Raw genomic sequence first — 15,086 nt, 5'->3', positions numbered from 1 at the left:
GAGACGAGCGTTTAGGGTCGAGGGGGTTAAGATGAGACGTGGGGGCAGGAGTAGCCAGGCCCGGCTCGGACGAGGCCGGCGGAGCGGGGGCTGGCGGCGGGGAGGGGACCAGCCGGCTCCCCGCTCCTTGGGCCTCAGAAGGGTTTGGGCCAGACCCCGCCTTGACTGCAACCCTGCCCCTGTGGTTCAGTTTTCCCCCTGCTCTGCCCCGCTCAGCCTGCAGTGAGGATCAAATGGGGCAACTTGTGTGATAACAGTTAAGTGGTCACAGTGTCGCGTGTGTGCGGGGCTGAAGCGGCTCCCAACGGCGTGGGCTGCCGGGTCCGCCTTGTGGAGCCGTCTGTGAGAAGGGGCATCGCCTGGCAGGAGCCCAGGACTGAGCTGTGAGGATGCTGACCCGCCGCAGACAAACTGCAGCTGGACCAACGCCCCGCGGAGCAGGGCGTCGCCTCGGGCGGGTCCAGGGAGTCCCAGGTGAGCCCATCCATCCTGGCGCCCTCCCGTCCACTCGGAGGCTGACCTCCCCTGCTCTCCCGTCAGCCCCCTGGAGCCAACCGAGCGGCACACAAGGTGACATCCGCTGGCTCTGCTGGGACGAGCTGCGCAGACAGCACGGCACACGTGACGTGCAACCTCTGTCTTCTGAGGACAAGCTGAGGAATGTGCTCTGGGGCAGGATCGAGGGTCACTGGGCAGGCGGCGAGGTCCGGGCCGGGCATCTGGAGAGCAGACGCGAAGGGTGAGCTCACTGTCACGCTGGGCCAGCAGCTCCCCACGAGGCCACAGGAGCTGGCCGGGCGGAGTGCGGATCCGGGCGGGGCTGAGTCAGCCAGAGAAGCCCAGAGGGTCTGTGGTCCGCAGGCCACGCGTCCGGCCATGGGCGGCGTGCCCGGGGCAGCAGGGGCTCCCACACAGGGCCTGGGTCCTCGGACGCTCTGGGCGCGAGAAAACTGGGGCCTGAGGAAGGCTCCTGAGTGTGTCAGGTGTGTCAGGTGTGTCAGGTGTGTCAGGTGTGTCAGGCAGAGACGGAGACTCAGGACCGGTGCCGTCATCTCGATTTCCACGGCTGCCCCGTGTGGGCTGCGGCAGTCGCTGGGCCAGCGTTTCCCTGGTATGAATCTGTCCCTCGGTGGTCACCGTCACACAGCTGCTGCTCTCTGGGCCGGCAGCGGTTAACACTGCCCGGGCGAGGGGCGGCCGTGTGGCACGCTCCTGTGGAAATGCGTTCGAAGGCGGTGGAGACAGTAGTCGTGGGGTCACAGGACCTCTGGCTCAGCAGCGGAACTGGTCGTGGGGGAACCTTTTGAAACCCGCCGATGAATTACCGAGTTCTGGAAGGAGGCGCTGAGCGCCCGCTGTGACAGCAGGTGAGGCCAGCCCGTTTGTCTTCAGATGGGAGCGCGAGATTGGAGCAGGCAGCGCCTCCCGGGTCCCAGGGCGCTGGCTCCCCGTGTGGCTCTGAGGCCGAAGACATAAGCGGCAGAGCTCTCGCCGAGCCCGACTGCCATCTCCGTGACCGTCTCTGGGACGTGCTCTGCCTGGTCTCACAAGGCAAAACCAGAAGCCCGTGCAGGTGGGCTGCCGGTCCTCCCGGAGCACCCTCTGCGGGCCGGGCCCACCGCAGGGACTTGGGGTCTCAGGAACAAGCCCGGCAAAGTCCGCGTTCTCTGGGGGGTCCTGCCCACCCACCGGGAAGGGTAAGTGGCCTTGTTCCGTCAGGTGCCAGGGGCAGGGGCTGGAGTAGGGGCTCTGGGGAGTCCCAGATGGCGTGGGAGAATGGGGACCGGAACCACAAAACACTGCCCAGTGGCAGCTGCTATCCACTGAGTCGTCCCAAACCATTTCAGAGGTGAAGAAATTGAGACCCACCTCCCCCAAGTTGCATGACAAGTGGCGGGCAGAGCATCTGTGAACCCAGCTGCTGGGCCAGTGAGGCCTTCAGCACCTGACCGACGCCAGCCTGGAGTCTGCAGAGCCTCTGGCCCAGATGGCCTGGCTGTTTCTACACATTGTGTGTCTGCAAGGAAACAGACTTACAGCAGAAGGTAGGGGCTCAGGAGTCCTCAGGGGGAATGTCCTAACAGGCAGGAAGTGAGCTGGAGCTGGGCTGTGCGCCTCACAGCCATGATCAGCAGCCCAGCCAGTCGGCTTTCTGGAACAGCCCCTTGGCTTGCCATGTGTGTGGAAGATGGAACAGGCCTACGAGGGAGCAGGGAGCACGTCAGAGGGCAGGTTTTTCTTCTCTTTAATCCCAAAGCCAAAGTACAAGTCCCCAGCCACCTCGTGCAGTTGGGTACCTGAGACATTTTCATCAGAGATCCATCTCTCTTCTGGGCTGCTTTCCCAGCCGAGGTTATAAATTTCAAGCCGCTGTGTGATTTGCAAGAACATGGTAGAAAAGGTTACAGGTTATGTAATGGTCCCCCCATCCCATGGCTCCTGTGCCCTGGTCAGTGTGGCCATCTGGCCCCAGGTCCCATGCAGAGCTGGCCCCTGAGTGTTGGGAGGTTAGTACAGCTCATTCTGGGGGGCACATGCGCAGTGTGCACCCAGGGTTGGCGGCAGACCACCTCGGTGCAAATCCTCACTCCACTGCTCGGAACCGTGTGACCCTGGACAACCGCGCGTCCCTGAACGTTGACTTCCTGGCTGGCACAGTCGGGTATCTGCAGCTGGGGACCGCTCGCTCTCCGCAGCCTATGCACACCCGCCTTTGCCCAGAAACCAACACGCCTCGGTTGGGTCCAATGCACCAGGCCCTCCCACAGGGGACTTTAGCGATGGTGGCTGATCTCTGAGATTCAGGGATGGACCCCACCCGGAAACATGAAAGGGCCCTCGGAGACCACGTCTGCAGACCCTAGGGGACAGTGCTGTGGGTACAGGAGCCAGCCAAGGGGTATTGCTGTTGGGACCTCGACAATAGCGGCAAAGGTTTATTCAGCATCAGCTGGCGGCAGACGCTGTCCTGGTGCATTCCGTGTGTTATCTCCTGTCCTTGTGATAATCTACCCAGTGGTCGTGTTCTTGTCTTCATTTTCCTTTGGAGAAACTGAGGCACAGAGGTGTTTATGACACTCATCCCAATTGCACATCTGGTAGATGGCGGAGCCGGGATTCTAACCCAGGTGATCTGGCTCCCGTGCTTTTGCCCAGGGCACAGCACCAGCTGGACCCCTGGCCGCGGAGGACGAGGGGGTCCGGTTCATGCGGCATTTCCGATACTTCTTGTTTCGTTCAGTGAGAGATCCGTGTTGTTCATTTGTTTTTACCCATGCGGTTGACCGATCGTTATCACAGCAATTGTCGAAAAGACTGCTTTCTCCATTGAATTGTCTTTACATCATTGTCAAAAATCAGTTAAATAACATAAAAAAATTCCTTGAGTATAAATCTAACAAATTACGTGCAGGATCTGTATGTGGAAAAGCACAGAGCATGGGTGAGTGAAATCAAGTTCTAAGCCTGTGGAGGAAGAGACAAGCCACAGACCGGGAAAAGTGTTCGCAAATTTCATGTCCAGCCAAGGACTTGTTTCTGGACCATTTTAAGAACTCCTGCAACTCGACAGTAAGAAAGCAACCTGATTGAAGAATGAGCACAGGATCTGAATGAACAGCTCACCGAAGAAGAAGGAGCATGGCCGATAAGCATATGAAAAGCGCTCGGCTTCGTTGCTCAGTAGAGAAATGTGAATGAAGACCCCGGTTAGGAGTGGCCGAAATCCGGAATGCAGACGCCCCCAAGGGCTGGCCAGGACGTGGGGGCAGCAGGAAGTCCATTCATTGCTGGTACAGCCACTTAGGGAGACCATTTGGCAGTTTCTTCCGAAATAAAAAGACCCACCGTGCGACCCAGATCACGCTCCATGCAGTCGCCTACGTAAATCGAAAACTCGTGTCCGCAGGACACCCCGCGTGAGTGCTTATGGCAGCATTATCCGTCCTCACTCCAGACTGGAAGCCGTCACGATGTCCTCCAACAGGTGCCTAAACAGTGGTACATGCAGACGATGGAATATTACGGAGCGATGAAGAGGAACGTGGCGTTTCATGCCATTAATTCATGCGATATGGTGGGTGGGCGACTCTTAAACGCATCTTGCTGAGTGAAAGGGGCCGGACCAGAAAGGCTGCATGTTACGTGATTCCACTTGTACGACATTCTAGAAAGGGCGAAACTCTAAAGATAGGGCACAAATCAGAGGTGGCCCGGGGTTGGGTGCTGGGGAGCGGCGGGCTGAGAAGGAGAGGCCCAAGGGTTCTCAGGTGGTGGATACACAACACCGTGTCTTTGTCACACCCCATATGACTTCGCAGCACAGGGAGTGGACTTTAAGGTATAAAATTAAAAAAAAAAGATCAATCAAATGTGAAGGGACCCCAGGATGGAACACAGACTGTGACAGAAGACTCTAACTGTATTACATATACAATACAACACCTCTGAAGGGAATGGGGAAAGACAGTGACCTAAGTCACTGAAGAAGATGGCATTTTGACTAGAAACAGCGAGGCTCCGACAAAAGGAACTATGCACAATGCTGGTCTAGTTGGTGTGGTTGCTCTGCATGGGGTATGAGCTGACATGCGTGCTGCGGGGGACAAATAAGCAAATATGCAATGAATAGCGGAGTCTAGGATTCTCACCGTTGGAGGGGGAGGTAACAGATGTGCAAGGGGAAAGGCTAGGAAAACAACCTTTCGGTGCTGGATCAACGTCGGAGACCTTAGCTTAAAGTAGATACAGATGGACAGATTCCGAAGTAACGAAGACACGCGTCTGTACACTTACTAGTTTACCCACCTCTCTCTCCTACCTCTGTCGGCCGAGAGGATGCAGAGGCAGCGAGCACACTCAGCGCTCGGACTTTGGTCTCTAACGCCACCTCGGATGAAAAAACCTGGGGCTCTTGGAGAAGGGGCCGATTCTAGGGCTGGGGCGGGAAGTATGTGAGATGAGTCTGGAGCATCATACAGTGCCGGAAAGTAGGAACGTGCTCCAAGGACTCAAGGCTGGGAGCAGGTCAAAGGGACAGAGTCAACCCGAAAGGGCGCGCGATGGCCAAAGCCGGAAGAAATTCGGCAAAAAAAATAATAATAATAATAAATAAAGGAGGATTGAGGGGTAGCCCAAAGTATGAAATAAACATTTATAACTCCATCCCGATATAAATAAGTAAACGAATAAATAACCGAGTGGGGAGAGGAGGTACGTCTCTCGCACAGAAGATTCCGGGTGATTTGTATGGATACTTGTCTCCACCCCACCCCACCTCGTGTGTGGGCTGCACGTAGTGACGTCCTTCCAAAGGGGACAGTATGGAGGGGGAGAGAGTAACTTCACGGAAGGGAAATCTGGCAAGCACCCTCGGCCAGGTGATGGAGATCGATACCAACAGGGACAAGTCGTGGTGACAGCACAGACCATTGACACCCCGTGATGAGAAGGATGCTTCAGACTTTGAGAAAAAGCCATAACGAATCTCAGTTGAGGGGAATTTTCTAAAACTCCTGGCCAGTCCTCCTCCAAAGGGCTAAGTTCATCAAAAACAAGGAACGTCTGAGAGACAGTCACGGCCCAGAGGAAGCTGAGGAGACGTGACGCCTAAATGCCATGTGGTGTCCTGGACGGGGTCCTGGAGCAGAGAAAGGGCATTAGGGAAAAACTGGTGAACTCGGGACAAGGTGTAGCGTTTAAACTACCGATGCCAGTTTAGTGAATCATGCCCCGGCGTGACTGCTCGGTTCTGGGCCTCGGTAAGGGAAGGTGTGAACGATGAAGAAGACTGGGTGCCAGGTCTCTGGGGATCCTCCGCTCTGTCTTTGCTATTTTTCCATAAAATCAAAACTATTCTAAAATTTAAAGTGCATTTTACAAAGCAGTTGGGAATATTCCATTCGTGCGGCTGTCTTTCTGGGCTATCTCGACCTCTCGGTACCCCAGTATTTTTGCTCATCAAACAGGAAAATCATACCTCCCTTGAGGGGTCGCATGAGGATTAAATGAGCTAGTGCCGAGGACAGCTCCTGGCACGCGGTCGTGAGTCCCCCAGAATGGCCAGCTGTTATTTTTTTGCAGTTGGCACGTGATCAAGATGTGTCAAAGGAAAATCTGAACGATAGTGGCATCTGACTCCCGTTTCATCGAAACCACTTACCAGAGGACCTGGCGGTCCCGTGGTGCGCACAGGGGACTGTGCCAGCTAGGTGCACGTGGGCGGTGGCTCTCGTCCCGGCCCGCGTCCGTGGACGGCGTGACCACGTTTATCCCTCTTGGCTCACGGGACTGTGCAAGGCAGGGGCAGAGGGCAAAGCCTTGGGCATTGTGGTTAGATGGCCCTGGGGGCACTCACTGCCGTCCCCCTGGTCTGCAGCCTCATCATAAAAGGAAGACAGACGTTATTACCTCCGAGCCCTGCAGCGGACATTAAGAATGACAGGAATGGAAATTGATCGAGGTGGCGAAGCGGGAGCCTGGAGGCTCCTAGAGGCAAGAGGGGGTCATTGCTTCACGCTGTTCACTCATCCGCTGTGCCCTTGGAAACTGGCCTCGAAATGCTGTCGTGACATGCCCACCAGGTGATCGGAAATTAAAGCACCTGTCGATACCAGGTGTTGGCAAAGACGCAAAGCTTCGGGACCACCTAACCTCCGCCAGCAGGAGCGGGAATGGGGACATGGGTTGGCATGGTCTGGCCCAGCCGGAGGACGCCTGCCCCGGAAGCAGTGAGCCCACCGCTAGAAACAGCCCAGCAGGCCCTGTGCTCACCTGTGCCAGGTGACAAATACCAGGGGGTCAGAGCAGCTCTGCCAGAGCCTAAATGCCCACCCAGAGAAAAACGATTAAGTCGAGTGTGTTGTATGCATGCAATGAAACAGCACTCCGAGAAAACACACAGTGACAAGAAAACAGGAAGACCCCCCGACCCCACGTGCGCGCACGGACGGACAAACTGAACCCCGCGACACAGCGCGGATCGCCTCGAAATGGGGTGCGGGATGGAAGCCCCGGACATAAAAGATGACTTACTGTACGGTTCCATTTACGCCACATTAAAACACAGACAAAAGTCCACTCTGTTGTTAAGGCCGCATAACTAGGGGCAGCGGCCGCGTCCGGGACGGGGGGCCGGTGCCCGGGGGGCCGGGAGGGGCAGCTGCGGTGCTGGCCGTGGTCTGTGTCCTGCCTCGGCTGGTGGGTACGCGGATATTTGCTTTCTAATAATATGGACCCTCTTTTGTATGTTATGTTTCAGAATTAGAATAATTTTAACGTTTCAGGTAACGGGGGTGCTGAGGCAGTTTGAGTGCCCTTGAACGCGTCCTAGAAGATGACGGAGGGGGGCCCCGGGGGCCTGTTCATAACGCACTCTGTGGGTAGCGGGGGCGTCTGGGACGAGCCGGAAGGGGCAGGCCAGTCTGCGAGTGGTCGCGGCTCTGCCCCTGGGGCCTTCGATGCAGTCAGCAGGTGCAGGCTGCCCTGGGTGGGGCCGGGGCACAGCTGGGCAGTGAGCGCCCTTCTCACGGATCCGGTTGCTTGTTGGCCGCTCTCCCTGCTGTGGACAAACACATGGCCTCGGCCTCCACGACACCTGGGACGGTGGCCAGCGCACGGAGATCCTGGCTGAAGGTGGACGGAGGTGCGGGGATGAGCCACCACCTGCTTGCATTAATCAGGAGACGGGCCGGCCCGGGGTTTGGAGACACCTGCGTGAACGGGCTGGGGTGGGTGCTGTTCTATGACTCGGGGCGCAGGCCGGACACCGGGCGGCGTGTGTCAGCGATCGCACGTGGTCTGCGAGATCCTTAAAGGGCCGCGTGCTCGAGATAGGGCAGATCTGTTTCTCGCTCCTGTGCAAACAGTCCCGGGCAGGTCTGAGAGTGTGTCAGGGTTTCCGCAGACTCTCCGGGGGCTGGCTTGGTGCTGCTGCTGGTGACGTGACTCGCCCGTGAGAAAATGGTTTGTTAAGACGAGGCCCCAGGTTTGCAAACTCAGAGTTAGCAGTTGCCCAGATTAGTGAGTGAGGGTGGTTATCTTTAGTTTTACTTAAAAAAAATACAGTGCTTAAGGGAATAGAATTGCAGTAAAGCATCAGGGTTAAAAGCACTGGCTTTGGATTCAGAAATACGACCTGTCCATGACTTTGGGGGACTCCAGAGCATCTTCCCGCAGCCCTGCACGTGTGTCCCATCTCTGCCCCACGGTGGGCGTTCCCTGGGGCTGCGGGACAGGAAACAACACATGTGTGTGCTCCCAGCCCCGGAGGCTGGAAGTCTGTCAGTCACCTAGCCCGAACCGAGATGGTCCGGAAGGGCTGGTTCCCCTGGAGGCTCCAGGGGAGAATCTGTGTCCTTGCCCTTGCCAGCTTCCAGAGACCGCCACAGTCCTTGGCTCGTGTCCCCTCCTCCGGCTTCAAAGCACGTCGTTCCAACATCCCTGGGTCTCCGTGGAAAGATCTGGCCAGCAGCCCTTCCCCCACTTCAAGCCCGAGGCCACTCTGGCCTCCTGAGTGCCTAGGCCCGTGTCCACTCCGGACCGGCCCTCCTTCGCGAGTCCACGTCTGGGCCGGCCTCGTCCCGGGCAGCGAAGGCAGCCTGGATCTGCACTCACCCAGCTGGAGCACCGCCTGGTTGCCCGGGGGACTCCGAACGCTGTTTCTGGACTGTGCCCTGCTTGGCCCCAGCAGCACCTGTGTCTCCCCACCGTCTCCCAGGTCTCTAGGAAGAGGGTAGCTGGGTCGGGGCAGGTGTGTGCGCCCCTTCTCGGTGCTCTGCCTGGGGCCCTTGCCTGAGCACGACCATCCAGGCACCAGGTGGCTGCACCCCAAGGCGTCGCTAGGAAGAAGCGTCTCTAAGGGGCCTGCCACGGACGAGAGATCAGATGTGAGCGCATCGCCTCACCTGAGAACCTGAGGCCGCACAGTGACTCCGAGAGGGCGGTGGTCTTGCTTCTCGTGCGGGCTGCCCTGGGACGTGGGCGGTGAGGGTGAGGACACAGGCCGCACACCACCTGTGGCCCTCCCCACCGCCCTGGGGGCCGGAAGCTGACGGCACAGCTGGGAGCAGCACTCGAGGTCACAGAGGGCAGGGCGGGCTTCCGAGGGCCGGGTCCATGGGGTGTGCCTGCATCCGTGCGCTTGGCGATTTTCTTGGGGAATGATCCCCGATGTTCACCATCGGGTCAAGAATGGCAGTTTGGTGGCCTCGTCTTCGTCCTGCAGGTGTGCTGAGGCCATGCAACCAAGTACAGGGTCCCCGGAGCCAGTGAGGAGGGCGGGGCGGGGTCAAGGCTGCCGAATGTCCCTCCTGGGCCTGAGACTCCGGGTCCTGACCTCTGCTCAGAGCACGTCACCTGCTTGAAGGTGTCATTCCAGCAAGTCCCGTAGCGACTTCTGGTTTCCTTCGGGGACTCACAGCATAGGATGCCAGTCACGGTCTGTCATTTGTGGATTTTTGTCCCCGTTGATGATGACTTGTGAGAACGTGTCTCTGACAGGGTGGTGTGAGGGTCAAAGCCCCAGCCCCTCATGTGGGGGCCAGGAAGGCTCCATGCTGCCCTTCAAAGTGGCACCTGCACCTGTGGGTGTGACAGTCTGGTCCCCGTGTCCGGTGACGCTGGCGGATCTAAGTGCCAGCAGAGATCTCTCCAGCCCGTTCTTGGAGGGGACAGGACCAGGCCACACTGGCCTCTGCTGCTTGGTTGGGTCCCTTGGATGGTGTGGCCCAGGGGATGTAGAGTGACAAAGACACTGCCCCCCACAGAGCTGGCCGGTTCCCCCAAATCAGATTCTAGTGTTTTCTGCTCCCTGCAGAAATGTTCCCCGTGCTCCCAGTGCCTATGGAATAAGGGGGTTCGTGTCTGGCAAGGTCGAGCTCTTGGCAGCTCAGCCCGGGCGGGTGTTGGGAGGGAAGCGGAGGCCTGAGCAGAGCTCGGGGTGAGCCCCGCAAAAGAGGAGGGGCTGGGGCGTGGGGAGCAGGGGGTGCCCTGTGCAAAGGCTCGGAGGCCAGAGGCTGCAGGGCGAGCTATGGGGACCTGAGTGTGGTTCTGCTCAGCTGGGGAGGGCCCAGGGCTGGGTCTCCGGGAGTATGAGACGAGCTCACACTGACCCCGAGGGCAGTGGCGGCCACAGCAGGTTTCTGCATGCCCCTGGGGCGCGGGCGAGGCCTTCGAGGCCTCGGGCGCAAAGCTCAAGGAGTCACCACTATCACAGCTGCGAAAGTGCGTGAGGCTTCAGCGGGCGCTCTAGAAAGATGGCCTTGGGGAGGTCCGCAGGTGGGCAAGCCCGGGGCTGCGGGGGCAGGCGGGTTGGAAGCCCCTGCTGGAACCCGGGACTGACGGGGAATAGAGAACAGACAGGGCCGAGTGGGTTTGGGGATGTGGACAAGGGGGGTGGCAGAGCTGAAGGTGAGGGTGGGCCTGGGCTTTGGCCCGGGCAGAGGAGGGGACAGAGGGCCTGTCTGCAGTGACAGAAACCACAGGTGCAGACCCACGGACCCAGAGCCCACGAGATTTGGGGCACGGATGAGGTCGGAGAACTGCGAGGCTGGCGGAGGCCCAGGCGTGGCGCCCGGGGGAGGGGCAGGAGGAGGCCCTGGGCGACGTCCAAGGAGGAGATCCTCGGGGGGAAGGACCCCTCGAGCCCAAGGGCAGGTGAGTCCAAGGACCAGGCAGCGGCCGGCTGCGTCGAACGCCGTGGAGACCGCAGCACCGGAGCAGGGCGGGCCAGCTGCCTGCGCTCGTCACGGTTTTTATTTTCTGTATCTTATGATGCTTCGACATCTCGGGGACCTGGCTTGCTGGGAAGAGACTGTCCCTTCTCAGACAGGGGGTCGATTCCTAGAAAGAGCAAACGAGTCACCTGTGAACACGCCCCTCAAGTGCAGACCCACGGACCTAGAGCCCACAGCCTCCGTCCCGCCCCACGCATGACGACACTCCCCCGCCCCGAGTCATCCGGGCCAGGAACCAGACAGCTGGAGACAGCCCACCGGAGCTAGACCAGCACGCCAACGCCAAGCTCGCTGCCTCCCGCCTCTCCTGAGTCACCCGGTCCCTTCTGAGCCGCCCCGGTGCTTCCCTGTGTGGCCCTGTGTGGCATGGCCTGGCGTGGCCCCTTCTCTGGAAAGCTGCATTGATACGCCCTTCCTCAATGTCATCAGCCTCGCAGTGCTGGCACTTGGTCACCTTTATGAATTAAATCCCAGGGATCATCGTGAAGCGTGGCCCAGTTCACCCTTCCCGGGCGGCGAGGGTTCCTCCTGGCCTGCTTCTCACGGAAAAGCCCGGGCTCCCCGGCCGGCCCCAGGCCTCACTCTAATGGACCAGGCACGGACCAGGCACGGACCGGGTCCCCAGCGAGAACACGCTGCTCCCCCTGACCCCCCCGTCTCTCCTCTCCCCCGCCCCTGCTGGGGGCCTGCTGGGAGTCCAGACGCTGACTGACTCTTTCCTGGTGTTTTTCCTTAGTCTTTTGGCCAAAAAATGCCCCAGGATAATGAAGAAATCTATTTACAGTAGCGATATTCAGTCTGGTGGCTTCTGGAATGAATTAGCCATGGGAGAATTTCTGAGCGTGTTTTTTTCTATTCGCCAAACAGCAGAGCCGAGGTGGGAGCGAGCTGTCGGCCTCCAGGGGTCCCCGACATTCTCGATCCATTATCTCGAACCCCGCCCGCCCAGACGCCGTGACACGCCTGCCCGGCCGCTGGCTTCGCAAGCCCGGTGCTTTAGTTACCCAAAGCCACTGGATGACCCAGAGATCACAGGATGCCCGGCCTGGAACGGCTGGCTTTCGGTCCCTTTAATTGTGTCCCTCCGCCTGCTGAACTATCCACATTCTGAAAGCGACTTATTTATATCTGCTCCTCGAGGCGGGCCCAGTAAGACGCCCGGCTGGCGGTGCCCCTCGGCCCCTGGTCTGCGGCCAACTATTCGAACCGACTTGGATTCTTAGAACAAAATAAAAGTGTCTCCGTTTCAGATGTGCACTAGTTCACACTGGCCCTGGGCCTTGGGCAGTGTGTTTCTGAGGACTTTGTCTGCGGCCGGCTCTCCCGGCCCCCGCCCCGGGCCTCCGTGTGGTGGGAAGGGCAGAGGCGTCATTGGCGGTGAGGCCGGGTCTCCTGTCGTCACGTGTCACGGGAGCCCGGCACCTGCTCTGCCCCCTCCTCCGGCCCCGCTGCCCGCTCCGGGCTGGCCTCCAGGGCCCCTTGGGCTCCTGACCGCAGGCGATGCTTGTGCGACTCAGGACTCGGCCTCGGTTGGGGCCACCCCGCGTGGACAGTGCCGAGCGGGGCCCTGAGCCCGTCTCTCACGGAGGTCCCTCCTGGGCACTGGGCAGTGTCGCACCCACCACGGCCGCCTCTGCCGGGGCCCGGGGCTTCTCTGGGAAGAAACGGGTCACTGCGTCTGCTCTCGGGCCTGGGAGACACCTGGCTGTGGGTGGTCAGCTACCTTTAAGCCGTGCCGCCTTCCCGTGCCCCTCCTCCGCATGCGCCCGTGTCCGTCCCGTCCTTCACCGGGCTGGCCCCTTCTCACCGGGCACCGCCACCTGGGAACCCGCCATCTGCTCCTCTGCGCTGACCTGCATGGTCCCTGCGGTCACAGCTGCGGCCTGGCCGTCCACCAGCCAGCCTGGGCCCCACCCTCCTCCCACTCCAGGGCGCGGGGGGCCTGAGACGCTGACCCGTGAGTAACAGAGCTGGACTCCGCTGGGGAAGGCCGCTCAGCTGCACACGCCCTCGTTCCCCTCATCCTGCCTCTCTTGAGGACAGCGGGCATCTCGGGCAAAGACCCCCCTTCCCCGCTTCCTGCCTCCCCGTCTCTCTCTCCTTTCTTTCTCGGCTGGCCCCCACAGCGCTTAGTGTAAAGCTCGACATATACGATGTGCTTGGCATTTTGTGGACGACGGGGTCAGTGGCGGGCCTGCCCGGGCCCCCGCGAGGACTGAGCCCGCTCGCGGCCTCCCTGGGCCTGTCCCGGAGGGCATGCTGGGTATGAAAAGCCTCCTTCCTGGGCTGCTGCACCTGGGCCGTGACCCTCTCACACGCCACCTGCGTGCTGAGGAAGGCACCACCGGCGGCGGGAGAGCCAGCGTGCCCAGCATATGCCGGGCGCAGGCTCTCTGACGGGCCGTGAAGGCTGCACGGTGCACAGCCCCCGGATCTGTGCAGAGACCGGGGTGTGACGGGTGCCCCAGAGGTGTGCAGTGACGGTTGGCACCTCTTAAACCCTTGCCCTGCTAAGTGGGCCCACCATCTCCGTCCAGGAGCACCAGGGAGCCAAGGATGTGTCCTGGGCCGGACGTGTCTCCCGAGACTCCGTGTCGAAGCCCTGACCCCCGGCGTGATGATATTTGGGGGCGATCAGGTTTAGGTGAGGTCCTGGGTGGGTTGGGTGTCCTTACTGGTGTCCTGCAGCTCTCTCTCCACCATCTGAGGACACAGAGAGAAGGTGGCCATGTGCCAACCAGGAAGTGGGCTGTCCCCAGGAACCGAATAAGCCGGTACCTTGATCTCGGATGTTCTGTCTCTTAAGCCGCCTGGGGCCGCCCCGTTTTCTGACGCAGCCCGAGCCAGCTAAGACAGATGGCCGTGAGTGGCCACGGCCGTCCCAGCCTCGATGCCTGCATCAGAGCTTCACACAGTCACACAAACGTTTACCCCCCCCAGGTGGCTAAGATTTAAGGGGAAAGTTCTAGGTTAAGAATCTGGAAACTTACATGAGCCACGCCCCTGCGTGCCTCAGTTTCCCTGCCTGTAAAACGAGACCGAACTGCTCCGTGTGTGTGATCTTGGGGCAGCTGGGGGTGAGCATCGGCCCGCCAGCCGCGTGGGCGTCACTGTCCTGCCCCGCAGCCTGTCACAGGCGGCGTCTCTCGGGGGCAGGCCCTCCCACCGTGTCCTGCGGGGACTCGGCGGAGCTTTGGACGAGCACGGCTCCCACCTTCTCCCTTTCCCCATCACGCCAGGGGAGAGGGAGCCTGCATCCTGCATCCTAGGGTTTCGTGCCTTCGCTCAAAAGCTGGGAGGGCGTCCCTTTATCTCTCCTTCCGTCTTCGATTGTTTCTGCCTGGAAAACATATTCACAAAAAACCAAGATCGAAAAGAACACGTTTTTCTAGTCTTCGAGTCTCGTTCGAGTCCAGCCTCCCCAGCCCGCCTTCTTGTAAAGAGCGAGCCTATCACACACGCACATGCGTGTGCGCACGCGCACGCGCACACACACACACACACACACACACACACGCGCGTCTACGTCCCCGAGCGCTGGTGGTTGCTGTCGGCTGTAGTCGGGTTCTGACAAATTGCTGGTTAGAAAAAGCCACATTCAGCCGTGGAAACTTGCATTGGGCTCCCGTTCCGCCCTAACCCCACATAAGGACACATGTGCTTTCTGTGTCTCCTGTGCCAGAGACGGTCCCCTTGGACAGGAGTGGCCAGCGCGCTCAGTGGCCGTGGAATCCAGGGCACGGCCGCTCCCTCTGAGTCACGGCCCACGCGGGAGGTGACCAGGCCACACGTGTCCCCACGGCAGACTGGAGAACAGAGTGGCAAACATGACGACCTGGAAGAGGCAGCTTGTCCTGTCTGTGCCCAGCCTGGCGGATCCAGCAGAGTCTGCAATTGTCGTCAGCCCACTGTCTCCAGCGTGCACTGCCAGCTTGTTACTAGGCTGCTTGGACGGGGAGAGAGACCAGAAGCCTCGGAAGGCCTGTTTTCCATGAGCAAGGAGCTCTCTGGGCGCCAAGGGGCTGGGGAACCCAGGGGCCTGGCTGATGATTTCAGGGGTGTGGATGCTCCATTCCGGGGGAGGGTGAAACCCCAGACGTGGCCGCTTCTGTCTGTTCCTCTGAGAAAGGAGGTCGTTCTTTCCTACGGCATCTAAAACTTGCGGATTCTTCAGACGTACGAGCTGGCTGCTTGGGCTTCGAGCTACGGCATGCTTGTTGTCTGGCCTGAGAGAGAGAGGGAGGAAGGGAGGGGGGAGGAAGGGACTCGGAGACGAAGAGACAGAGACAGAGAGACATGCAGAGAGAGACAGAGAGACACATGCGGAGACAGACAGATAGCGGGGCAGGGGTG

At 59.8% G+C, this 15,086-nt stretch overlaps 1 long non-coding RNA gene across 1 annotated transcript in view; it reads left to right on the top strand.

Annotated features, from left to right (window-relative positions):
• Nucleotides 1-11,982, top strand: part of LOC120606408 (uncharacterized) — a 14,340-nt gene extending 2,358 nt beyond the window's left edge. The window contains exon 2 of the long non-coding RNA XR_005653887.1: nucleotides 11,601-11,982. This is a non-coding gene — a long non-coding RNA (uncharacterized LOC120606408). The remainder of the gene's footprint in view (nucleotides 1-11,600) is intronic.
• The last annotated feature ends 3,104 nt before the right edge of the window (nucleotides 11,983-15,086 follow it).

Source organism: Pteropus medius, unplaced genomic scaffold, assembly GCF_902729225.1.
Source record: "Pteropus medius unplaced genomic scaffold, Ma_sr-lr_union100, whole genome shotgun sequence".
Lineage (NCBI taxonomy): Eukaryota > Metazoa > Chordata > Mammalia > Chiroptera > Pteropodidae > Pteropus > Pteropus medius.
The sequence above is the reverse complement of the archived record's forward strand: the minus strand, read 5'-3'. Positions and strand labels throughout refer to the sequence as shown.